The sequence below is a fragment of the Schistocerca piceifrons genome, chromosome X (genome assembly GCF_021461385.2).
Source record: "Schistocerca piceifrons isolate TAMUIC-IGC-003096 chromosome X, iqSchPice1.1, whole genome shotgun sequence".
Lineage (NCBI taxonomy): Eukaryota > Metazoa > Arthropoda > Insecta > Orthoptera > Acrididae > Schistocerca > Schistocerca piceifrons.
The window spans coordinates 667,221,291-667,247,364 of NC_060149.1; the positions used below are offsets into that span (position 1 = coordinate 667,221,291).

Here is a 26,074-nt window from a genome sequence, read left to right on the forward strand (position 1 = left end):
GTGCAACCCCACAGCAAATTGGAGCGCGTGGCGTGAAGTTTCCATAGTTTAAAAATTGAGCATTGTCAACCTACACAGCATTAGTAATTTTGGTTCCTACTGGCATCGGCTATCCAGGGTTAAAATTTCTTGACACAATTTTTCTCCACCCTGTATATATGGCCGTCATATAAGTCTATTTAAATTATGCACTGTTGTAGCAATGACATACTTGTCAGATATACGACAGGATCTGAAATATGTCGTATAACATAGTACACATTTTGTCATGTATGTTGTTGTTGTTGTTGTTGTTGTTGTAGTCTTCAATCCTGAGACTGGTTTGATGCAGCTCTCCGTGCTACCCTATCCTGTGCAAGCTTCTTCATCTCCCAGTACTTACTGCAACCCACATCCTTCTGAATCTGCTTAGTGTATTCATCTCTTGGTCTCCCTCTACTATTTTTACCCTCCACGCTGCCCTCCAATGCTAAATTTGTGATCCCTTGATGCCTCAGAGCATGTCCTACTAACCGGTCCCTCTTTTTTGTCAAGTTGTGCCACATACTCCTCCCCAATTCTGTTCAATACTTCATCATTAGTTATGTGATCTACCCATCTAATCTTCAGCATTCTTCTGTAGCACCACATTTCGAAAGCTTCTATTCTCTTCTTGTCCAAACTATTTATCGTCCATGTTTCACTTCCATACATGGCTACACTCCATACAAATACTTTCAGAAATGACTTCCTGACACTTCAGTCTATACTCGATGTTAACAAATTTCTCTTCTTCACAAACGCTTTCCTTGCCATTGCCAGTCTACATTTTATATCTTCTCTACTTCGACCATCATCAGTTATTTTGCTCCCCAAATAGCAAAACTCCTTTACTACTTTAAGTGTCTCATTTCCTAATCTAATTCCCTCAGCATCACCCGACTTAATTCGACTACATTCCATTATCCTCGTTTTGCTTTTGTTGATGTTCATCATATATCCTCCTTTCAAGACACTGTCCATTCCGTTCAACTGCTCTTCCAAGTCCTTTGCTGTCTCTGGTAGAATTACAATGTCATCGGCGAACCTCAAAGTTTTTATTTCTTCTCTTTGGACTTTAATACCTACTCCGAATTTTTCTTTTGTTTCCTTTACTGCTTGCTCAATATACAGATTGAATAACATCGGGGAGAGGCTACAACCCTGTCTCACTCCCTTCCCAACCACTGCTTCCCTTTCATGTCCCTCAACTCTTATAACTGCCATCTGGTTTCTGTACAAATTGTAAATAGCCTTTCGCTCCCTGTATTTTACCCCTGCCACCTTTAGAATTTGAAAGAGAATACTCCAGTCAACATTGTCAAAAGCTTTCTCTAAGTCTACAAATGCTAGAAACATAGGTTTGCCTTTCCTTAATCTTTCTTCTAAGATAAGTCTTAAGGTCAGTATTGCCTCACGTGTTCCAACATTTCTACGGAATCCAAACTGATCTTCCCCGAGGTTGGCTTCTACCAGTTTTTCCATTCGTCTGTGAAGAATTCGCGTTAGTATTTTGCAGCTGTGACTTATTAAACTGATAGTTCGGTAATTTTCACATCTGTCAACACCTCCTTTCTTTGGGATTGGAATTATTATATTCTTCTTGAAGTTTGAGGGTAATTCGCCTGTCTCATACATCTTGCTCACCAGATGGTAGAGTTTTGTCAGGACTGGCTCTCCCAAGGCCATCAGTAGTTCTAATGGAATGTTGTCTACTCCCGGTGCCTTGTTTCGACTCAGGTCTTTCAGTGCTCTGTCAAACTCTTCACGCAGTATCGTATCTCCCATTTCATCTTCATCTACATCCTCTTCCATTTCCATAATATTGTCCTCAAGTACATCGCACTTCTATAGACCCTCTATATACTCCTTCCACCTTTCTGCCTTCCCTTCTTTGCTTAGAACTGGGTTGCCATCTGAGCTCTTGATATTCATACAAGTGGTTCTCTTCTCTCCAAAGGTCTCTTTAATTTTCCTGTAGGCAGTATCTATCTTACCCCTAGTGAGATAAGCCTCTACATCTTTACATTTGTTCTCTAGCCATCCCTGCTTAGCCCTTTTGCACTTTCCTGTCGATCTCATTTTTGAGACGTCTGTATTCCTTTTTGCTTGCTTCATTTACTGCATTTTTATATTTTCTCCTTTCATCAATTAACTTCAATATTTCTTCTGTTACTCAAGGAGTTCTACTAGCCCTCGTCTTTTTACCTACTTGATCCTCTGCTGCCTTCACTACTTCATCCCTCAGAGCTACCCATTCTTCTTCTACTGTACTTCTTTCCCCCATTCCTGTCAATTGTTCCCTTATGCTCTCCCTGAAACTCTGTACAACCTCTGGTTCTTTCAGTTTATCCAGGTCCCATCTCCTTAAATTCCCACCTTTTTGCAGTTTCTTCAGTTTTAATCTACAGTTCATAACCAATAGATTGTGGTCAGAGTCCACATCTGCCCCTGGGAATGTCTTACAATTTCAAACCTGGTTCCTAAATCTCTGTCTTACCATTATATAATCTATCTGGTACGTTCTAATATCTCCAGGATTCTTCCACGTATACATCCTTCTTTCATGATTCTTGAACCAAGTGTTAGCTATGATTAAGTTATGCTCTGTGCAAAACTCTACCAGGCAGCTTCCTCTTTCATTCCATATTCACTTCTATGTTTCCTTCTCTCCCTTTTCCTACTCTCGAATTCCAGTCACCCATGACTATCAAATTTTCGTCTCCCTTCACGACCTGAATAATTTCTTCAATTTCTTCATCATCTGCAGAGCTAGTTGGCATATAAACTTGTACTACTGTAGTAGGCGTGGGCTTCGTGTCTATCTTGGCCACAATAATGCGTTCACTATGCTGTTTGTAGTAGTTTACCCGCACTTCTATTTTTTTATTCATTATTAAACCTACTCCTGCATTACCCCTATTTGATTTTGTGTTTATGACCCTGTACTCACCTGACCAAAAGTCTTGTTCCTCCCACCACCTAACTTCACTAACTCCCACTATATCTAACTTTAACCTATCCATTTCCCTTTTTAAATTTTCTAATCTACCTGCCGGGTTAAGGGATCTGACATTCCACGCTCCGATCCGTAGAACACCAGTTTTCTTTTTCCTGATAACGACGTCCTCGTGAGTAGTCCCTGCCTGCAGATCCGAATGGGGGACTATTTTACCTCCGGAATATTTTACTCAAGAGGACGCCATCATCATTTATCCATGCCCTCGGGAAAAATTACGGCCGTAGTTTCCCCTAGCTTTCAGCCGTTCGCAGTACCAGCACAGCAAGGCCGTTTTGTTTAATGTTGCAAGGCCAGGTCAGTCAATCATCCAGACTGTTGCCCCTGCAACTACTGAAAAGGCTGCTGCCCCTCTTCAGGAACCACACGTTTGTCTGGCCTCTCAACAGATGCCCCTCCGTTGTGGTTGCACCTACGGTACGGCCACCTGTATTGCTGAGGCACGCAAGCCTCCCCACCAATGGCAAGTTCCATGGTTCATGGGGAAGGTCATGTATGTTACTGCTGTCAAATTTTAGGCAGTGACTATTCTTGATACAGTTTGACGTAACTGTCATATAGGATTACATTACCTGTCTTATCTTATTTCTAAGCTCATTTTTATATATGTATCTGTGGCATGCATTTATGTAATTATGTAAATCACAATTTTTGACAAATGGCGTGTTAAAGTAGGATATACAAAAGGTATATGATTGCAAAATATTCCTATATATCATGTCAAATTAGACAATTTTTACATGAAGGGCGTAAACTCCAATCCAAAATTATGTGGTTGAACCACTATTGAAATTTTGTATATACATCTTATTCCCTAACTCTATTTATTCATTAAGTATGTTGTCTGGTTCTTTTGCCATGTGTGTGTGTGTATATTTCTTCTAGAATATTGTAGTAGAATATTCTAGAAAAAATATACACACACACATGGCAAAATGAGTGGACAATATACTTAATGAACAAATGGAATTACAGAATAAGATGTATATACAAAATTTCAACAGTGTTTTAACCAAATAAGTTTGGTTTGGAGTCTATGACCTGCATGTAAAGACTGTCTGACATGATCTATAGCATTATTTGGCAATCATATACCTTTTGTGTATTCTAGCTTCACATACCAATTGTCAAAAATTGTAATTTACATAATTATATGAATGCATGTCACAGACACACATAAATATGGTCTTAGAAATAACAAAAGAGTAAAATTTGACAGCGGTTAATGTACACGACAAACTGTATACTCTGTTATAGGATATATTCCAGATGCTGTCATTTTAACTGACAAGCATGTCATTGCTATAGAAGTGCATAATGTAAGTAGACTTATATTACTGCCATATGTATACAGTTATCATTTTGTAGAAATTGGTTCACATACAGTTAGCTTGTTCCTCTGTATCTGAAGCCACTGAGGATGGGTTATAAACCCGAAAACCAGTTTTGGCAAATAAGACATTTCTAGTGCAGCTCAAGATGTATATGTGATGTCATTAATATCTGAAAGCTGCAAAGCATCAAGCACTCAAGATTTTTAAATGGTTTGATGTTATAATGGTACACTTTTGGCCTTACATTCTACGAGAGAGTTAAATGAAAACTATAAATATTTTTTTGTGAGATATTACTTGTGCACACATGGCACAAATAGGTATAACTTTTTGATATAGTTTTCCTCAGTCTCATTGCAAGTTGACCATTGTTTCCAAACAGTCTGAATTATTGTAGAAAATAATTTATTTTGGAGTATATGTAATAAGAGAGTGAAATTTCTAGTCGTTCAATGAACAATGCTTCATGGAGGGATCCAAACACGCCGAAAATGCTCAGGGAAAGGTTGAATGAGCAGTGAGTGCAGAAGCAGCCCGATACCACCAGGCAGCAGTTCACAGGCAAAGATGATTTTTTAAGAGCTCTGGATATGTGATAATGACCCCATGTGATACGTACTTCTCCGAGGTTACACATTTTTCACAGCAATGTAAGGCCACCATAACATTCTTGCTTGTGGCTGTTTTTCGAACATCTATGGTTGGGGTGCCGGGAAGTCATGCCATTCCTTACTTGCTCTCTTTGTGTCTGCTTGCTGTAGCAAATGCACATCGTGATTCTATTACTTCTGAGGAAGGCATCACATTGTTGTTCACTCCACCGAAGCTGTTCACATGCAGTTACATGCCTCCTTTTCAGTTTATGGATTAATAGCTGATGATCCCATTATGTAAACACTACTTCTAGTAGTTGAGGCATGTTGGGCCCAATGGAATGTTTCTGAATCATGCTTAATGTTGACAGTGTTAAAATGTCGTAAAGTGTCACACTATTGCTTCAAAGATAGCACTGTTCTGTGGAATCACAATGTGATGTGACTGTTCTGAGTAGCTTTCACACCTTTCCTACATAGGAATGATATAGCAAGAGGCTGTTAGTTCTTGATGCCGCTTGATAATGGAGTATAAAGTGCTGTATTGTTACAATTGAAAGTAGTGGATACAGTCACCTGCTGGTCATAATACAACAGTGGCATAGTATTTACCTCTTTCATTTAAGAATTATAGAGTGTTCTTTTCTGTATGTGATAATGCCCACGTGGCCCAAAGGAACATGGCGGCTAATGTTAAAGTTCGACAAGTTTCACTGTGGAAAAGAGTTAATTTTGCCATTAAAAAGAAGGTGTGTGCAAATTGTAAAGATGAAATCTTGAAGTTAACCGAACATGTGTACAGCTTACAATTTGTAATCAATGCTCTGAAAGTGGATATCTCGAATTGTCAGCTTGGGAAAAGTGAGCCGAATACTCGACAAGTTCTGCAAAGCATCGCACCTTTTAGCGAAAAGTGGATTAAAGTGACTTGCAAAAACAGCACTCAAGAACTGCAAAATCATGTAAACGGTAAAAGTACCAGTAACACAGTCTCTGTGCATGAAAAACCTTTTGAAGTGCTTTCAACTGTAGACTCTGATATCTCAATCAGCTATGTCTAATCACAAGAAAAAGGACATCATAGACAAAGAACTACAGAGTCGCTTTCAACCACAGGAAAAAAACTATTCAACTGTGAGTGTAGTCACTGACAGTGAATTAAAATAAAGTGTTCCTGAGGATGGCTTATCAACTATTACGGACAAAAAAGACAAAACACACAGTGCCACCACACAACATCCAAGTACCGGCAGGCCTAAAAACAGTTATCATCAACCAGCAAAAATGTGTAAAATAAATATATTTGCAGATAGTCAAGGACAGGACATAGCAGCCAAATTTCAATCTAGGAGGAGTCACGAAATAACTAGCATAGAGAAACCAGGCACAAAATTTCAGGCATGACTTCCATGAACCATGACATGAAAACAGCAAAAACAAATAATGACTTTTTTGTGTTCTTAGCAGGAACAAATGATGTAGCAAAAAACGAAACAAAAGACCTATTGATCTCACTTAAAAGAAGGCTACATGAGCTGAGAAGCTCAAATGTGATTGTCTTTTCTGTTCCACATCGAATTGACTTGTCAATCTGGTCATGTGTAAATAAACAAGTGCGAAGCGCAAATAAACAGATCCTAAATATATGCAAGAGATTAAAAAATGTTACATTTATGGGGGCATAAGCTGCGTAGGAAGAAGATTCTATACATTCCATGGCTTACATCTCAACAGACTAGGGAAGGACTTAGTTATAAAACGTATTTAAGAAATAGTGAACAGCAAATTGAATGTGCAGTGTTGTGCTGCAGAAGCCATCCCTCTCAAGGACAAAAATAATGAATACTTGGGGGAATCAACCATGAAATTTCAGGTCAGTAAAACAATACATTGGCATGACAAAAGTGATGTTTTTTTTTTAAGACAATAAAACCTTCTACCAGTGCAACACCAGATGCAAGTGTGTGCGTGTTTCATATGTGTCTCAGACGTCAGTCTACACGAGAATAATTTATCACTTTTGTGTTATAATGTACAGGGTTTAGGAAACAAATAGATGTTTTGAATCATTTATCACAGGACTATCTCCACGTGTAGTAATAGTTACAGAACACCATAAAACAGTGAACAACATTCAATATTGCAAATTATAAGGCTACAACCTAGTGATGTTCTACTGCAGAAAACACAGTAAAGGTGGTGGTGTTGCCATCTACTCCAGAAAATGTACATTCATAACCATCATGGAAAAAGTGTTATGGGGGAACAATTTCTGTGTTGACAAAGATTTCGAAATTACAGTTCTTAAAATCACATTTCGCACTGTTCCTTTCAATGTCATAGGTGTATATAGACCCCCTGTGGAAACTTTGACGCTTTTCTGAAATCACTTGATGGAGTTTTAAGTAAATTAATATCAGGCTGTAGAAGTGTAAATCTTGTCATGCTGGGAGATATGAACATCAACACATTACATGATGACCAGGAAAGCAAACGTTGTACAGATTGTATCCTGTCTTACGGGGCTAAAGATCTTCTTGGACTAGCACCCACCAGAACAGCTAAAACACTTAGTAGTTCAATTGATCGTGTTACCATAAATTATGACCACATCATCTCAACAGATGTAGTAAATAGTCACCTCTCAGATCATTTACGCCAAACACTGGTGCTAAAATGCAATACCAAATCCAGACCAAGAAAAATGTACGAACACAGGTGAATATTATCTGCAAACAACATTGCTACACTAAGACATAATTTAAGCCAGGAATCATGGGAATCAGTAATGATTACCATTGGGGTCAACAATAAATGGAACATGTCCACAGAAATTATGACTGAGCACTTAAATAGAGCAATGCCATTATTAAAAAAAAAAAGTGAGTATCCAGAAAAATCAACCTTCAAAATCAAAACCTGTGCCATTAGATTTTAAAACGAAATATCTGAAAGAAAAAATGGAAAATATGCATTGCTTACACAGACTGACTAACTCAGAGTTACATAAAGAACTCTACAAGCAGTACAAATATAAGTACCACAAAGAAGTTGGGAGATTAAAATCAGAAAGAATCAGCCAACAGATACAAGGTTCAGATAACGCTTCAAAGACTTGCTGGTTAATTATAAATAAAATCAGAAACAATGAAGCAGAAACTAAAATTCATAGTGTACAGTTAACTGTGAATAATAAAGATATCTCTTATCCTCTTTCAGTCAGCAATATTGTAATAATTAGTTCATATATACTGTTGAAAATGATGTCTCTATGAAACAGGAGTTACAGCACTCATTTGAGTCCTGTAAGAAACAGAACTGCAGTACACTACCTTGAGTAAGCACATATGATATTCTGCAGCTTGTTGATAACTTCAGAAACAAAAAATCAGCAGGATTAGATGAAATTTGTCCATATCTGTTAAAGAAATGCAAACATGAACTAATGAAACCACCACCACCACCACCACTACTACTACTACTACTACTAGGCTCTACAGCCCTTGGAGGGCCTTGGCCTGCATAATGAAACCACTAGTTCATCTAATAGAATGTGTTCTCTGACAAGTTGAAACTGCCTGGAGTCAAAACAATACACAAAAAGGGGGAAATAAAGCACGTACAGGACTACAGACCCATTGCCGTAATCTCAACTTTCAGCAAACTTATAGAGAAAATAATATTTAAAAAAATCTTGGAACATTACAACAATGCTGACATATTAAGTGATTTCCAGCATGGTTTCAGAACAGGTGAAAGTACCTCATCAGCAACAGTACAATTTGTCCATAATGTGCTTGAAAAAAAATTAATGAAAAATCCCATGCAGCAGGAGTATTCCTGGACCTCTCAAGGGCTTTTGATAGAGTACATCATGATGTGCTCTTATAAAAAATTGCGAAGAGTGGTGTCACTGGAAAACTCATGCGATTGCTAGAAACATATTTAAAGGGTAGACAACAGTGCATGGGGATTATGTACTCTAATAAAGAAATACTGGAGAAGAGGAGGTCACGTATAAGATACATTTGGTGTTCCTCAGGGCTCTATTTTAGGTTCAGTCATATTCATATGCTATGTAAATGATTTCCCAAGATTTCTTGACAAGAAGCAATTGATCACTATGTATGCAGATGATATGTCTGGTGTCTGCTACACAGACAATGAGTCCAGCCTAGTTGAAGAAATACAGGGCTATTACAAATGATTGAAGCGATTTCATAAATTCACTGTAGCTCCATTCATTGACATATGGTCATGACACACTACAGATATGTAGAAAAACTCATAAAGTTTTGTTCAGCTCAAGCCACACTTCAGGTTTCTGCCGCCAGAGCGCTCGAGAGCGCAGTGAGACAAAATGGCGACGGGAGCCGAGAAAGCGTATGTCGTGCTTGAAATGCACTCACATCAGTCAGTCATAACAGTGCAACGACACTTCAGGACGAAGTTCAACAAAGATCCACCAACTGCTAACTCCATTTGGCGATGGTATGCGCAGTTTAAAGCTTCTGGATGCCTTTGTAAGGGGAAATCAACGAGTTGACCTGCAGTGAGCGAAGAAACGGTTGAACGTGTGCGGGCAAGTTTCACGCGTAGCCCGCGGAAGCCAACGAATAAAGCAAGCAGGGAGCTAAACGTACCACAGGATGGTGCTCCACCGCACTTCCATCATGATGTTCGGCATTTCTTAAACAGGAGATGGAAAACCGATGGATTGGTCGTGGTGGAGATCATGATCTGCAATTCATGTCATGGCCTCCACGCTCTCCCGACTTAACCCCATGCAATTTCTTTCTGTGGCGTGATGTGAAAGATTCAGTGTTTAAACCTCCACTACCAAGAAACGTGCCAGAACTGCGAGCTCGCATCAACGATGCTTTCGAACTCACTGATGGGGACATGCTGCGCCGAGTGTGGGAGGAACTTGATTATCGGTTTGATGTCTGCCGAATCACTAAAGGGGCACTTATCGAACATTTGTGAATGCCTAAAAAAACTTTTTGAGTTTTTGTGTGTGTGTGCAAAGCATTGTGAAAATATCTCAAATAATAAAGTTATTGTAGAGCTGTGAAATCGCTTCAATCATTTGTAATAACCCTGTACATATTTTCGTTGAAAAGGCAAGAGCTCACTTGAAAGAGAGAACCTAAAAATAAACATAGAAAAAATTAATATTAATCATTTTAAATCAAGTGGTTCAAACAGACAAAATACTGTGATTGATGAAATTCTATCAAAAATCTGTACAGGTTGTAAATTATTGGGTTTGTGCATAGACGATCGACTTTCATGGTAGCAGCAAGCTGATTAGGTCTGTTAAAAAACCCTAAGGACTGTATATTATGGATTTAGTGCATCCTTTCTTGTCTTGTGGGATAGTACTGTGGGATGGGACATGCCAAACTAATATGAAAAGAGTTTTCATACTGCAGCAGTGAGCCTTGAGGATCATAACAAAAGTAAAACCAGGAACTTCTTGCAAACCCATATTCTCACAGTTTATGCCATGTATGTACTAGAAACTATAATGCTAGTGAGAGAAGACAGTAAGATCACAACAAGAAACATGGATATTCACAACTATGAAATAATGCATAGAAAAGATTTTCGTATGGTTAACAGAAGATTAACTTTAACAGTGAAAAGCCCCTATGTCAAAGGAGCTGTTTTTAATAAATTGTTACCAAATGAAGTTAAGACATTGACAGGGGATACTTTAAAAAAGTGAGTCAAGCAATGGTTTATACAAAAATGCCTTTGTAACTTTAATTCATCATGAATTACAATGTAATAAGAAATAATGTAAACTAAAAAAATTGTAATTGTAAAAACTTTATACTTAGTTGAAAACACACATGCATGTAAAAGTACGTGTTACGAGCAATAAATTAAATTGAAAATATCAAAGGATGCATAGCACACAGGACTTCCTCACATAGAAATTGGAGTGGGTTGCTGGGTGGCTTGATGGGGCATTTATCCTAATTTAGATAACCCAGACTCAACTTTATGAGCCAAATTATAGTGCTACATGGAGCCCAAACATAAACTCCGTGTATGGTACGACAACCGCTATTTTGCCATAACCACCCCCACCCCCTTCTCTTCTCCTCACAGTGCAATACCCTACATGAGGAACGCAATCTTTAGATTACACTTTTGGCCATTGAAATTGCAACACTTGATGGCAGCATGCAACAAACATCAGATTGGCATGAAGTATATTACAGTCTCAGATACGCAAACAGTTCGTGTTTCAGCGCAACTGCACAACGTCGTCGTCATCATCTACCAGCATGTATAGGAATTAGATAACGGCAGGACCATGGTTTATTAAAACTGTAGTTTATTGTTTTGCAAAATTGCTGTTCGCATTAGTCGTGACCCAGTGACTGTTGTGTGAATGTGGAATTGATGGATTAAACAGCACGCAGTGTCTGGGAGACCCCTTGTGACCAGTGTCCAAGGGGATGTACCTATTGTTCACTCAGGTGTGGAACATCGTACAGCTATGTCCTATACCTAATCAGGGAATGGGCTACTTATCAATGAGGCAAGTATCCACATGGACAAGGTGACTACATCCAGAGCACCAGACTGCCAGCACAGAGAGATGTGCCCAGTAATAACAATGGGTACTGGAGTGACACCTCATTGTCTTTTCAGAAAACACATCACAATTGACTTATCCCTGTGTGGAGGCTATGGGGAAAATCAGCATCTCCAGATAGCATCAGTCATCGTCATACGGACCCAGCACCGATTGGGGCAGCAGCCATTACATTTTATGATATGTTATTGTTGGTGACTGTGCCCTATCTTAGATTTCATAGTGACATTCTCTTTCAACAAGATAATGCAAGACTACATGTTGCCAGTGCAGTCCTGACCTACGCTGTTACGGTGGATGTTTGACTATTGCCATGACCAGTGCATTCTCAGTATCTCTCACATATTGTGAAAACTATTAATGGATTGCTGGGAGACTGGCATGCCAACACTTACTAGCCACTACAAAGGCATAGAGTTGAAGCAGTGTGGAGTAATAACATACTCGTATCTACCATCCAAGCTCAGCTCGACTCACTCTCCAGCTGGGTTAAAGCTGTTATTACCACCAGAGGTGGCATCTCTGTGTACTGCAGCAAATTTCTTATCCTGTGTACTCCCAGATCACGCACAAATTTAATCTTGTATTCTTCCTATGATACTATACATGCACAATTGAATTTCATTATTTTCAAGATTACTTGTGTTGAAATTTTTATGTCCAGCAGTGTAGTACTTTTGCATCACCTTAGTTCTGCGAATTCCGGAACCTGTACGGAAAATTGGAGTAGAGATCAACATAAACATCATTTCCGCCATTTTTATTGCTCATGAAAACCACACATTGCATGTTGTACCACCATACAGCGAGACCTTCAGAGGTGGTGGTCCACATTGCTGTACACACTGGTACCTCTAGTACCCAGTAGCACGTCCTCTTGCATTGATGCATGCCATTATTCGTCGTGGCATACTATCCACAAGTTCATCAAGGCACTGTTGGTCCAGATTGTCCCATTCCTCAACGGCAATTTGGTAGAGCCTTCAGAGTGGTTGGTGGGTCATGTCGTCCATAAACAGCCCTTTACCATCTATCCCAGGCATGTTCAATAGGGTTCATGTCTGGAGAACATGCTGGCCACTCTATTTGAGCGATGTCGTTATCCTGAAGGAAGGAAGTCATTCACAAGATGTGTACGATTGGGGCACGAATTGTCGTCCACGAAGATGAATGCCTCGTCAATGTGCTGCCGATATGGTTGCACTATCGGTCGGAGGATGGCATTCACATATCGTACAGTCGTTACGGCGCCTTCCGTGATAACCAGCAGCATACCTTGGCCCCACATAATGTCACCCCAAAACAGCAGGGAACCTCCACCTTGCTCCACTTGCTTAGCAGTGTGTCTAAGGCACTCAGCCTGACCAGGTTGCCTCCAACATGTCTCTGATGGTTGTCTGGTTGAAGGCACATTGCGACACTCACATGCGAAGAGAATGTGATGCCAATCCAGAGCGGTCCATTTGGCATGTTGTTGGGCCCATCTGTACTGTGCTGCATGGTATTGTGATTGCAAAGATGGACCTCACCATGGATGTTGGAAGTGAAGTTTCACATCATGCAGTCTATTGCGCACATTTGAGTCGTAACACGACGTGCTGTGGCTGCACGAAAAGCATTATTCAACATGGTGGCATTTCTGTCAGGTCCTCTGAGCCATAATCTGTAGGTAGCGGACATCCACTGCAGTAGTAGCTCTTGGGCGGTCTGAGTGTGGCATGTCATTGACAGTTCCTGTCTCTATCTATCTCCTCCATGTTCGAACAACATTGCTTTGGTTCACTCTCAGACGCCTGAACACTTCTCTTGTTGAGAGCCCTTCCTGGCCCAAAGTAACAATGCGGACGTGATCGAACTGCGGTATTGACCGTCTAGGCATGGTTGTACTACAGACAACATGAGCTGTGTGCCTCCTTCCTGGTGGAATGACTGGTACTGATCGGCTGTCAGACCCCCTCTGTCCAATAGGCACTGCTCATTCATTGTTGTTTACAACTCTGGGCAGGTTTAGGGACATCTCTGAACAGTCAAAGGGACTGTGTCTGTGATGAGAACATGATATCAATTTGTCAAGAAAGTTCTAAAATGTTCCCAGTATAATGAAATCTGACAAGTTGCTTCACAGCAGCACCTTACTGGTGGAGGCAAAATCATTGTTCTCGTCTTCATGTTTGTATAAGTAGATATGTGTGTACTCTGCCCAGCTTTGTTAATTATTAGCAAGAGTTAGACATTTCTACATATGGACATTGAAGAAAACTTTTACAGGCGTGAGATTGTAATGGAAGGAATACAATTGTGGTAGTAAGGTTGCTACCTTCATTATAAACTTGTATGTCGTACACTCGAATCAGCTTATTTGAAGTCTAAAATAGGCAACCACAAACTGTAGGAGGTATTGGCACAGGACGGCCAAAAATGCGTATGAGCTGAATATGATGGATATTGAACTTGTGGAAACTGACATCCACTCTTTAATTTGTCAAAATATAATTCAGGAATAAATGTAGTTTACAAGATGTACTTGAGCCAAGGGCAAATCCTGTTGTTAAGAGAAATAAAAGCTGCAAAATGACAGTTCAAAGACAGATTTACCATTTCCCACCCTTGTTACGGAAACCGGTTGCGAGATGTGTTGGTGGGCTATGATCTATGTGTATCTATAGACTGTACTTACTCTGCTGTAGACAAATTATGATGAATTTGTATAACTGGGATCTACATGTAGGAAGCTGGCAGTAACCAAGTGTTGGTGACGTACATGGCTAAAATATTTGCTTATTTTCCAAGAAAAGTGCAAAATTGGTCCTCAATAATGGTGTTTCTAATGACTGTGGTTAATGAAAGTTAATAAACTGAATTAGGACGGAGTTTTCTTGGTTCATTTGACATGATGACTGTGTTTTTCATTCACTATACCTATTTCTAAATAGCATGTGCACAATTGTCAGCTCTGTGTTACATAGCTTTAACTGAAATAATGCTATGTTTACTACATTTAGTTCTTATACGCTGCCACATAAATGTGGTCTAAACAGTTAATTGTGACAGTTAAGTAACTGTTCCCACATACTTTCAAGTACCGTTTTTAGTGTTCACTTTATAGTGTACATGTTCTATGAGGGGTCAGTTTCATGCCTCACAAGTTGTGTTTTGTCAAAAAGATATAATATTGTGTACTGCATGTTTTCTTTGTGGATCTGTGAGATGTACAACTCTTGAGTCCATCACAAGATCACATTCTACAACTTCCATAATATTTTCTTGAGGCAACTACTTTACTTCTTCAAATGGTTGCTACTAGTTATGGTAGGCAAGTAGCAACCTCCAGTATCGACATTGTGGTGGTCTTACATGTCTGGAAGTTGTGCATCATGAGATTAGCATGTGCAGAGCTTCTTATTGGACATCCATATGGCTGGAGTGTCATAGTTGTTGCTGCTAGATGTCACATGACCATGAGCAGAACCAAAATGAATAGCTATGTGAGTCCTCCACAATGCTGTGATGAGGCTGTCATTGGAAATTCTTCTTTTTCTCATTATAGTCTAATGGTAGCAATTACAAGATTCTAAGCTGTACGTAATTGAAATCCTGAATACCTATTGGTAAGATTATCTGCTATGTCAGTGTGTATTGTCTCCTTCATAGTGCCATCCCAGGATGAAACTGGGTTCAGATTTTCTGGAAAACCATGAAAGTTCAGACATTGTTACAAAGGACAGGGAAGGGTAGGGAACACTTTAAAAAATGCTGGGTATCAGGAGAATTGGTAATTTTTGTAGAAAAGTGATCGAGATTCACGATAAATAAAAGCTAAGTAAAAGGCCAGTGCCAAAGAATACTATCTGTAAAACTGAATTGGAATTCCATCTGGACCAGGCAACTTATTTGCTCTCAACTTTTTCAGTTACTTCTCAATGACAGGGATGCCTATTTCTATGTCTCCATATGTGGCTGGATAGAAGCCTTCAAACCACCTAATGATTTTACATGGGACCAGTATTTTCTTGGATTCTCTGCTTATCGTTCGCCAACATGTGACAGCGGAAGTTGTATGCTTGGTGCATCAATCTTTGTATAGATGAATCAATTTCCACTAAATTTTACCTGTCAACATTTCCATGTCCATTTTTTAACCAGAATCCAAACAATCTGTGCTCCCTCAGAATTTACCGAATTTTGTTATTAAATCACTGTGGGTCTTTTCCCGTCCATAATACACTTGCTTGGCGCAGAAATCTCTAGGGTGTGATGTACAGTTATTTTAAACTTTGTCTATGATTCCAGTATGTCCATCACATTTGAACTAAATGATGTCCACACATTGTGTAAGTAGGATGCTAACAACTGCTTATGCGTTATTTCCATCATAAATATCCTCTTAGCATTTTTGATGGATTTAGTAACTATAGTAACCATCGCCACTATGATGTCATAATCACTAAACCCTGCCTCTATACTGTCACTGTTGATAAGCTCAGCCTGTTGTAGCTAAAAGGTCTAAAATATTTCCATTGTGCGTGTGCTTTCAAATTAGCTGCTTAAGACAGTTTTCAGGAAAATGTGTTAAGAATTACTTCACAAGATTGTTTGCCCGTACCATGTACATTGAATCCATAGATGTCCCAGTCTATACTCAGTGGGTTAAAGTTGCCTCCATCTAATATTGCAGAATCAGGGTGTTCTACACTATTAAGCACAGACTGTCTGTGAATGATTCTGCAACTGCTGAGGTGGAAATTGGGTGACCAGTAAAAAATCAGATGATTAACTCGATTTCACCTAGACGGATTACTTGCATCCAGCTATCTTCGCAGCATGACTCTATCTTGACCTCGATAGAAACAATATCTCTGTTGATTCCAATGAACACTCCCCTTCTTCTTGGAATCTAACCTGTCTTTTCAATACAAATTCCATTACATTTTTTGGAGCTTCCTGCTTTGGGTTTCATCCAGATCATGGTTCTGAATGTAATTTGAGCACAGCAGCTTTTCTGGATGTACCCCCAGAAATTAGCAACCAGAGACATTCACAGAATCGTTGGAGCCTCTGGTAGAGACCCTCCACTCAGCTTCAAACCAAAGGACCTTGACCAAGTAAGGTGGCATAGTGATTAGCGTTTTGGATTTGCATTCAGGAGGACAGTGGTTGCAATCACCATCCAGCCATCCAGAATTAGGTTTTTTGTTATTTCTCTAAATTGCTCCAGGAAAGTACCAGAGTGGTTTCTTTCAAAGGGCACAACCGATTTCCTTCACCATCCTTGAAACAATCCAAGCTTGTGCTCCATCTGTAATGATCTTGATATTGATGGCACATTAACCCCTAATCTTCTGTCCCTCCCCTCTCCTCCCAAGGGGCCTTTATTATTATTTATGGGTACGATACTGCAAATTGTAACCTCTGCTTGCATGAGGCTAGCAGTACTCGCAACTTCCACTAGCCACTTGTACGAACTGAGGATGGCTTTGGAACACATGCAACAGGTGTCAATGGTGCAGATGTGTGTCACAGCTCAAATGATGATTGTACTCTGTGTCCTCGATAGCCACATGTAGGGCCTCCTCCAGTTTGGATGATGCCTCCTGGCAGACATATCTGGCGCACATTGGACATATGTCCCACCCTGTATGCTATTTCCTTAAGGAGCTCCATAGTCTTCCCAACATTGGAGCTCCTGATAACTAGAAAATCCCTTTCCTCATGTGCTTGCTTGGACTCTGCTGCAGAAGTGGCCACTTATCCACTCAGAGGATGAATGGGTGAGGCCAGTCAGTCAGTCCCCACATTGATTCTCTACCTCAAGTGATGCAAACACTGTACAACCTGCCATTCATTCTGCAGTAAGCACAGTTCTCCTTCATTGGGTAGCCTTGAATGTGTTACGGCAGCAGAGCCCGTGGGCAAAATAAACAATACCTGAGTTGTCCTGCATCATGCCAATTTTTCTGCTGCCGCTGCACCGTTTTGCAGCAGTCTGCAGGTGGCTGATCATGACCAACTGCATCTTCAGAGGCTTACAAACTGCAGCCAGCACTTCCTGCATTCCCACACAGCAGTCATGTTCCTTTTCCATCCTACTATTACAGTTCAACTGAAAACAATAGGTCTGTAAAAGATAAAACAAACCCTGCTGTATTTTAGACAACGATATGCACCACAAAACTGGTTAAAAAGAAAAACCCAAGCTACTAGGGAACACTGAGCTTGTCACTGACACTGGTTCGCAGCACGCTGGCAGACACGAACGAATGATCACTCTCCTAGTTGTTCACGAATTGAGGGTGACACCTGACTTAGATATTTAGTGCTACCTCTGTGAAGCCACGATGGGCACTAGTTTTATGTCATTTATTGTCAGCAGCTGACTGTTCTGTCCCCCAAACTATTGTGCTGTATAGATAACTTGTTCTCACACTTAAACTGTTCATGGTGCTGATTTTCTATTATCAACACGAATTAGCATTTCAAATAACACATGTTTTAAGCAAGTGTTACCAAATAAAATTTCTCACATGTGACATGAGGTTTGCCTCCAACAAGGCCCCAACTAATTCTGTACATTCTTTTTAGGAGGCAGTGACTTATAGCTTGTAAAAATTGTTGAAAAATAATGGTTGCATACAACTGTGATAATAAACTTATTACACAAACAGGTTGTCATTAACAGGCCACGACGAATGTTATGTGCTTCACCACAGATTTACTGTCCACTACACGTGCTCCTGGTTTATAGTTGTATGGAGATTTTGTTTTCTAACTTGTTGATTTTTAGTGGTTGTGAAATTTTTTGCTTTTCCTGCATTGGCGTAACACAGGCAATAGTTTTACAAAATATCAGTTTCATTGCCATTAGAATAGTATCTCGTATCATTGACATTTCCCATGAGCTTTGCCTGTACTCTTTGCACTACCTTGTTACAGAACTGTTTGCCACAGCCTATGATACCCCTGCTCTCCTATTCATGAGGGATGACCATTCACTGCTTCTCAGCTGCAGCCTTACATACATACCATAATGAGAATACACAGCTCATCAGAATGAGAGAGATAAATAAATTATCAGGGCAGTTGTGACTTAAATGTTTACAACTGATATTATGAACAAATTATTACAACTGTGTCTTGATTAATGTGTTTAGGTTTCTTTGTTTTAGGTTTCTGTAAGTTACTCTGTATGACTTCATTTAGCTCAGTAAGGAGAAAGGAGAAATGTTATACGCCATATAGTGAAGATGTTGAGTTGCAGACAGACAGAACAGAATGACTGCTAGACAAGTAAGCTTTTGGCCAAAAGGCCTTCTTCTGAATTACACACACACACACACACACACACACACACACACACACCTACACCTACCTACCTGTGTGTATTTGCACACACATTCGTGTGTGTGTGTGTGTGTGTGTGTGTGTGTGTGTGTGTGTGTGTGTGAGAGAGAGAGAGAGAGAGAGAGAGAGAGAGAGAGAGAGAGATCTAATTCAGAAGATAGCCCTTTGTCCAAAAGCTGACTTGTCTAACAGTCTTTTTGTTGTGATTGTCTGTGATTCAACATCTCCACCATATGGTGAGTAGCAGAGTATCCTTTTCATTATATTGCCATCTCCTGGATTTTCCATTGTTCTACAAGAAGAAAGTAATGAATAACATATCAGTGTCAGAGAGATAAGAAAAATATATCTAGCAATCATTTCATGTTTTCTGCAGACGGCTATTTTAGATGAAGTTCTACATGTGCAACCTTTGACACAACAGCACTTGTATTATCACAAGTAAGGACAATGCCAAATTAAAAAATGGTACAGTGTCAATTTTATGTGGTTTTTATAGTGCTCTGAGTAAAAATTCCTGGATTCTGCAGATTTGTTCTGTGTAACAGGAACTGTTGTTCTCTTTTGTTACTAGCATCTGACTTATTTAACATATTCAGTTTTAAATCAGGGCCATCATGTCCTCTTCATAACTTAAGTTGCCAATCCATATAAATATGTAACCTGAATAATTATTTGGAATTTTAGCTTTTGGAATGCAATATCAGATTCATCAAAGTGTACTGTTAATGTTGGTGTTAGAACTTCAAGTTTAACACATATATTTAGGAACAACACAACAACACTTATAAGTCACTGAGTAAGTTGACCTGTGTACAAGTCGGCATTCGATTAAACACTGAGTCTCAGTCTAGCGGCCGCTGCTCAGCTGGCCGCTTAGGTGGCGCAGCTGCTGCATGGCTGGCAGACAGCGCTGCACGTAGAGGACATGCGTAATTGCGTGGCGGCACTTTGAATAATCGGCGAGTCACAACACTTTTCCCCCCCTTTGAAATGGTTACACTGGTCTTGATGGAGGTGTCCTGGAGATGGCTAACGTCCATAGGCGTTGTTTGACTCGCCGTAAAGTCTCGAGGAGGAGGCTTCCCGTACGGACGGAAGTGTCCCCGATGATAACGGGTTGAGATGACAGGAGACGTAGGGGTCGAATCTGCTGGGGCCCCATGCACCAATCTGCCCGTTGCGGCAAGTCCAGTTGATATGACAGGAGACATGGGCGATGTGTCGGCGTCCGTTGGAGGAGGAGGCGAGTAGATGTACTCTGACAGAGGATGGTCCTCCGGTTCCTGCATGGGCACGTCTCCTAGTGGCGTCCGTTCTGGTGCTGGCATCGCGATGACGGTGAGAGGGCTGCGTTGTGAGTATTGAGAGATGCCAAGATCCCGAGCATCAGGTGGAGCCAAAGGTGGTGTGGCGGCATTCGGAACAGGCGTTGCTGGCACCCGAGGCCGAAGCTGGTCCGAATGACGCACTGCAACACCCGTGTCCGTCTGGATTTCATACAGGCGTCTGCCACGGTGTCGTAAGATGCGGCCCGGGCTCCATTTTGGCCGCCTGCCATATCCCCGTACCCAGACGAGGTCGTCGGCGGTGAACCGGCCAAGTGAAGGCACCCGCGGCCGTGAGGTGGGAGGCTGCAGAAGATGAAGTAGCGTGCGGGGCTGTCGGCCATGTAAGAGCTTAGCCGGGCTGTGATCGCCCATGGGGGTGAAACGGTAAGACGCCAGGAACTGGAGAAGTGCATCATCAGCAGCAGAAGAAGTCTGAAGTTTCCGCATCTGAGCCTTAAATGTGCAGACCAGTCGTTCAGCCTCACCATTGGATTGTGGATGGAACGGCGGGGCCGTGACATGCGTAACGCCGTGACGAGCACAAAAATCCGCAAAGTCGGAAGAGGCAAATTGCGGACCATTATCAGTAACGAGAGTAGAGGGGAGGCCTTCCAAAGAAAAAATGCGGGCGAGAGCACTGGTGGTTGCCGCGGTGGTAGGTGACGTGCAACGGACAATGAAAGGAAAGTTTGAGTAGGCGTCAATTACGAGGAGCCAATAAGTACCTAAAAAGGGTCCCGCAAAGTCAGCATGAATGCGCTCCCAGGGCTTCTCAGGCGAAGGCCACGGTGACAAAGATGACTTCGGGGCAGTGGCCTGTGACGCACAAGGGCCACAGGCAGCGACCATGTGTGCGATTTCAGAGTCGATGCCATGCCAGTACACATGACGGCGCACCAGAGATTTTGTGCGAGGCACACCCCAGTGCCCCTGGTGAAGGAGGCGCAAGACCGAAGCACGCAAAGACCCAGGTACCACAACACGCGGCGAAGCATTGTCAGTGGAGAGGAGGATAACACCATCCCTAGCCGTGAGGCGGTAGCGCAAAGTGTAGTAGTTCCGCAATGGATCAGAAGTCTTAGCGGACGGGCGATCTGGCCAGCTCTTCTGAATACAGCGTAAAACCCGGGAGAGGGTAGGGTTAGAACCCGTAGCAGCCGCCAGCCTTTCCCCAGTGATGAGGAACCCGTCCACAACCCGCTGCTCGGCAACATCCAGGTGGAAACACAAAAGTTCGTCCCTATCGAATGCCTGATCAGGACCCATGGGAAGGTGAGACAAAGCATCAGCATTCGCATGTTGAGCCGTTGGCCGGAAATGAATCTCATAATTGAAACGGGACAAGTAAAGAGCCCAACGCTGGAGGCGGTGTGCAGCCTTGTCGGGAAGTGACGTTGATGTATGAAACAAGGAAACAAGTGGTTTGTGATCCGTAACAAGATGAAATTTTGAGCCATAGAGAAAAACACCAAACTTATGAAGAGCATAAATGATGGCCAAAGCTTCTTTCTCAATTTGAGAATACTTTTGTTGGGCATCCGTGAGCGTTTTGGAGGCATAAGCGATGGGTTGTTCCGAACCGTCAGAAAAATGGTGCGCAAGGACTGCACCGACCCCGTATTGAGAGACGTGTGTGGCAAGAACAAGATGTTGGCCACGTCGATAAGTAGCCAGGCATGGGGCCTGTTTCAGCATAGTCTTTAATGTCCGGAAACCCACGTCACATGACGTGGACCAGTGAAAAGGCACATTTTTATGCAACAGGCAATGCAACGGCTGAGCCACCGACGCCGCAGATGGTAAAAACTTGTGATAGTATGCTATTTTCCCCAAGAAGGCCTGCAGTTCCTTAACAGATGTAGGGCGAGGAAGGGCATCGATCGCAGCAACAGTGTGTTGAAGTGGACGAATACCATCCCGAGAGAGTTGAAACCCCAACTACGTGATAGATGCCTGAAAAAATTGTGATTTCTGAAGATTACACTTAAGACCGGCAGTCTGTAAGACATTAAAAAGTGTGCGGAGATTTTGAAGATGTTCTTCAGTGGTGGAGCCAGTGACAACTATGTCGTCCATGTAATTGATACACCCCGGGACAGGGAGCAATAATTGTTCCAAGAATCGCTGAAAAAGAGCAGGGGCACTAGCAACCCCGAATGGCAAGCGTAGGTATTGATAGAGGCTGAAAGGCGTGTTAAGGACCAGAAATTGCCGGGAAGCAGTGTCGAGAGGAAGTTGATGATAAGCTTCCGACAGGTCAATTTTAGAAAAATACTGTCCTCCAGCGAGTTTAGTGAACAGTTCTTCAGGACGGGGCATAGGGTAAGTGTCGATGAGGCATTGAGCATTTACAGTGGCTTTGAAATCGCCACAGAGACGAATATCACCATTGGGCTTAGCAACTACGACGACAGGAGAGGACCACTCACTGGAAGTGACAGGAAGCAAGACCCCTGAAGCAGTGAGACGATCCAACTCCCGTTTTACCCGATCACGAAGGGCCACAGGAATGGGCCGAGCCCGAAAAAACTTAGGCCGAGCAGTAGGTTTGAGCGTGATATGAGCTTCAAAGTCATTTGCACGGCCTAACCCAGGAGAAAAAAGGGACGAAAATGTCTTCGACAAGGAATCCAGTTGAGCATAAGGAATAGCGTCAGAGACAATATTGACAGTCATCTATGGAGAACCCAAAAACGCGAAAGGCATCGAAACCAAAAAGATTTTCTGCGTTGCTCTGGTCGACCACAAATATGGGAACAGTGCGAACGACGGATTTGTAAGATACCTCAGCATTAAACTGTCCCAAGAGAGAAATCTTCTGTTTATTGTACATCCGTAATTGCTGAGTGACAGGGGACAGGAGTGGAGAACCCAGCTGAAGATACGTCTGAGAATTAATTATAGTGGCAGCAGAACCGGTATCCACTTGCATGCGAACATCTCGACCAAGGATTTGGACAGTGAGGAATAACTTCCCTGAAAGGGAAGAAGTGCAATTGACAGACAACACAGAATCAGAATCAGCGTCATGTTCATGATCATCGTGTATGCGGTCGGATTTACAAACGGAAGACACATGACCTTTCTTTTTGCAATTGTGACACACAGCCCAACGTTGGAGACAATCCTCGCGTGACTGTTTCGTAGAACACCGCGGACATGAAGGAAGTTGCCGGGGAGTTTGCTGCAGTTTCGCAGTGGGTCGTTTACGGCTAGGCCGAGGCCGCGCGTTTGAGCGTACTGCGGCCATGTCGGCTGGCGGGGCCGCGCCGCACGCGTCGTCAACGGCGCACAGAGGTTGTATTTCCCCGACGTCACCCCACGCTTCTATTTGCGCTCCAGCGGCGCGAGAAATTTCAAAAGACTGCGCAATGGAGAGAACTTCATCTAGAGTCGGATTCGCCAACTGAAGGGCACGTTGCCGAACTTCTTTGTCGGGCGCCGATCGGATAATAGCATCCCGGACCATGGAATCGGCATAGGATGCTTTGTGAATGTCAGTAACAAATTGACACGTTCGACTGAGGCCGTGAAGTTCAGCAGCCCAAGCGTGATAGGATTGATTCGGTTGTTTTTGACAACGATAAAAGGCAACACGAGAGGCTACCACATGCATTTGCTTTTGAAAATAGACAGAAGTGAGCACATTTCAGCAAAGGACAAAGACGCAGGATCCTTCAAAGGAGCCAATTGCGACAACAACCGATACATTTGAGGTGAAATCCAGGAAAGGAACAGAGACTTACATGGTTGTTCGTCCGTGACATGAAATGCCAAGAAGTGCTGTCGAAGACGTTTTTCATAATCAGACCAGTCTTCCGCAGTCTCGTCGTAAGGTGGAAAAGGAGGTACAGCCAATGACGAGAAACGCCCCGCATTTGACGCCGCGACGAAATCGCGAATCGCTGCCGTTAGAAGCGTTTGCTGATCGCGAATCGCCGCCGTTAGAAGCGTTTGCTGTTCAAGGAGATTTTGCAAGAGTTGCTCGACAGTAGCCATGGAACCCTGTGAGTCAACGGTGAAAAGGAAAAATCCACTACCTCGTCGCCAATTGTTAGAACTTCAAGTTTAACACACATATTTAGGAACAACACAACAACACATATAAGTCACTGAGTAAGTTGACCTGTGTACAAGTCGGCATTCGATTAAACACTGAGTCTGTCTAGCGGCCGCTGCTCAGCTGGCCGCTTAGGTGGCGCAGCTGCTGCATGGCTGGCAGACAGCGCCGCATGTAGAGGACGTGTGTAATTGCGCGGCGGCACTTTGAATAATCGGCGAGTCACAACAGTTGGTAAGAGCATTGAGTAACTTTGAGGTACGGTTCACCTTATCCTCTTGGAGGCTAATGTGATTCACTGTCAATTGATGTTAGTAATGGCCAAAGAGAGTCGTTACACATTTGCTAAGTCTGGCCGCAGATGCACACTCACAATGAATTTGTTAACAAATAGTTCTTTGTAAAGAATTTTCCAGATACAAACTTAAGAGGAGGAGGAGGAGGAGATTAGTTTTTAATGCCCCTTGACAATGAGGTCATTAGGGATGAAGCACAAGCTTGGATTAGGGAAGGATGGCCATACCCTTTTGAAGAAACCATCCTGGTATTTGCTTTAAGTGATTCAGGGAAATCTCAGTAAGCCTAAATCCGCATGGCTGGACGTGGGTTTGAACTGTTGTCCTCCAAAATGCAACTCCAGTGTGCTGACCGCTGTGCTACCCCTCTTGGTAATACAGACTTAAGTGACAGTAAGTAGTAAAATGTGAATATGATTTATTCATCTCTTAGCATACACTTATTGTTCATCTGATTAGGGTATAGGGCACATGTCAAAAATGGGTAATATAATTTACTTGTATAAAATTACAGCTAATGAGATGGAACAGTGTTCTAAAATTTATGTAATGTTTCTGAGAATGAACAGTTACATACAGGGTGTTACAAAAAGGTACAGCCAAACTTTCAGGAAACATTCCTCACACACAAATAAAGAAAAGATGTTATGTGGACATGTGTCCGGAAACGCTTAATTTCCATGTTAGAGCTCATTTTAGTTTCGTCAGTATGTACTTTACTTCCTCGATTCACCGCCAGTTGTCCCAATTGAGGGAAGGTAATGTTGACTTTGGTGCTTGTGTTGACATGCGACTCATTGCTCTACAGTACTAGCATCAAGCACATCAGTACGTAGCATCAACAGGTTAGTGTTCATCACGAATGTGGTTTTGCAGTCAGTGCAATGTTTACAAATGCGGAGTTGGCAGATACCCATTTGATGTATGGATTAGGATGGGGCAATAGCCGTGGTGTGGTACGTTTGTATCGAGACAGATTTCCAGAACAAAGGTGTCCCGATAGGAAGACGTTCGAAGCAATTGATCGGCGTCTTAGGGAGCACGTAACATTCCAGCCTATGACTCGCGACTGGGGAAGACCTAGAACGATGAGGACACCTGCAATGGACGAGGCAATTCTTCGTGCAGTTGACGGTAACCGTAATATCAGCATCAGAGAAGTTGCTGCTGTACAAGGTAATGTTGCCCACGTCACTGTATGGAGAGTGCTACGGGAGAACCAGTTGTTTTCATACCATGTACAGCGTGTGCAGGCACTATCAGCAGCTGATTGGCCTCCACGGGTACACTTCTGCGAATGATTCATCCAACAATGTGTCAATCCTCATTTCAGTGCAAATGTTCTATTTACGGATGAGGCTTCATTCCAACGTGATAAAATTGTAAATTTTCACAATCAACATGTGTGGGCTGACGAGAATCCGCACGCAATTGTGCAGTCACGTCGTCAACACAGATTTTCTGTGAACGTT

At 42.0% G+C, this 26,074-nt stretch overlaps 1 protein-coding gene across 2 annotated transcripts in view; it reads left to right on the forward strand.

The window, feature by feature from the left end:
- LOC124721878 (serine/threonine-protein kinase Pak) overlaps positions 1-26,074 on the forward strand; it is a 134,638-nt gene that overhangs the window by 38,896 nt on the left and 69,668 nt on the right. The gene's annotated exons all lie outside the window — the stretch shown is intronic.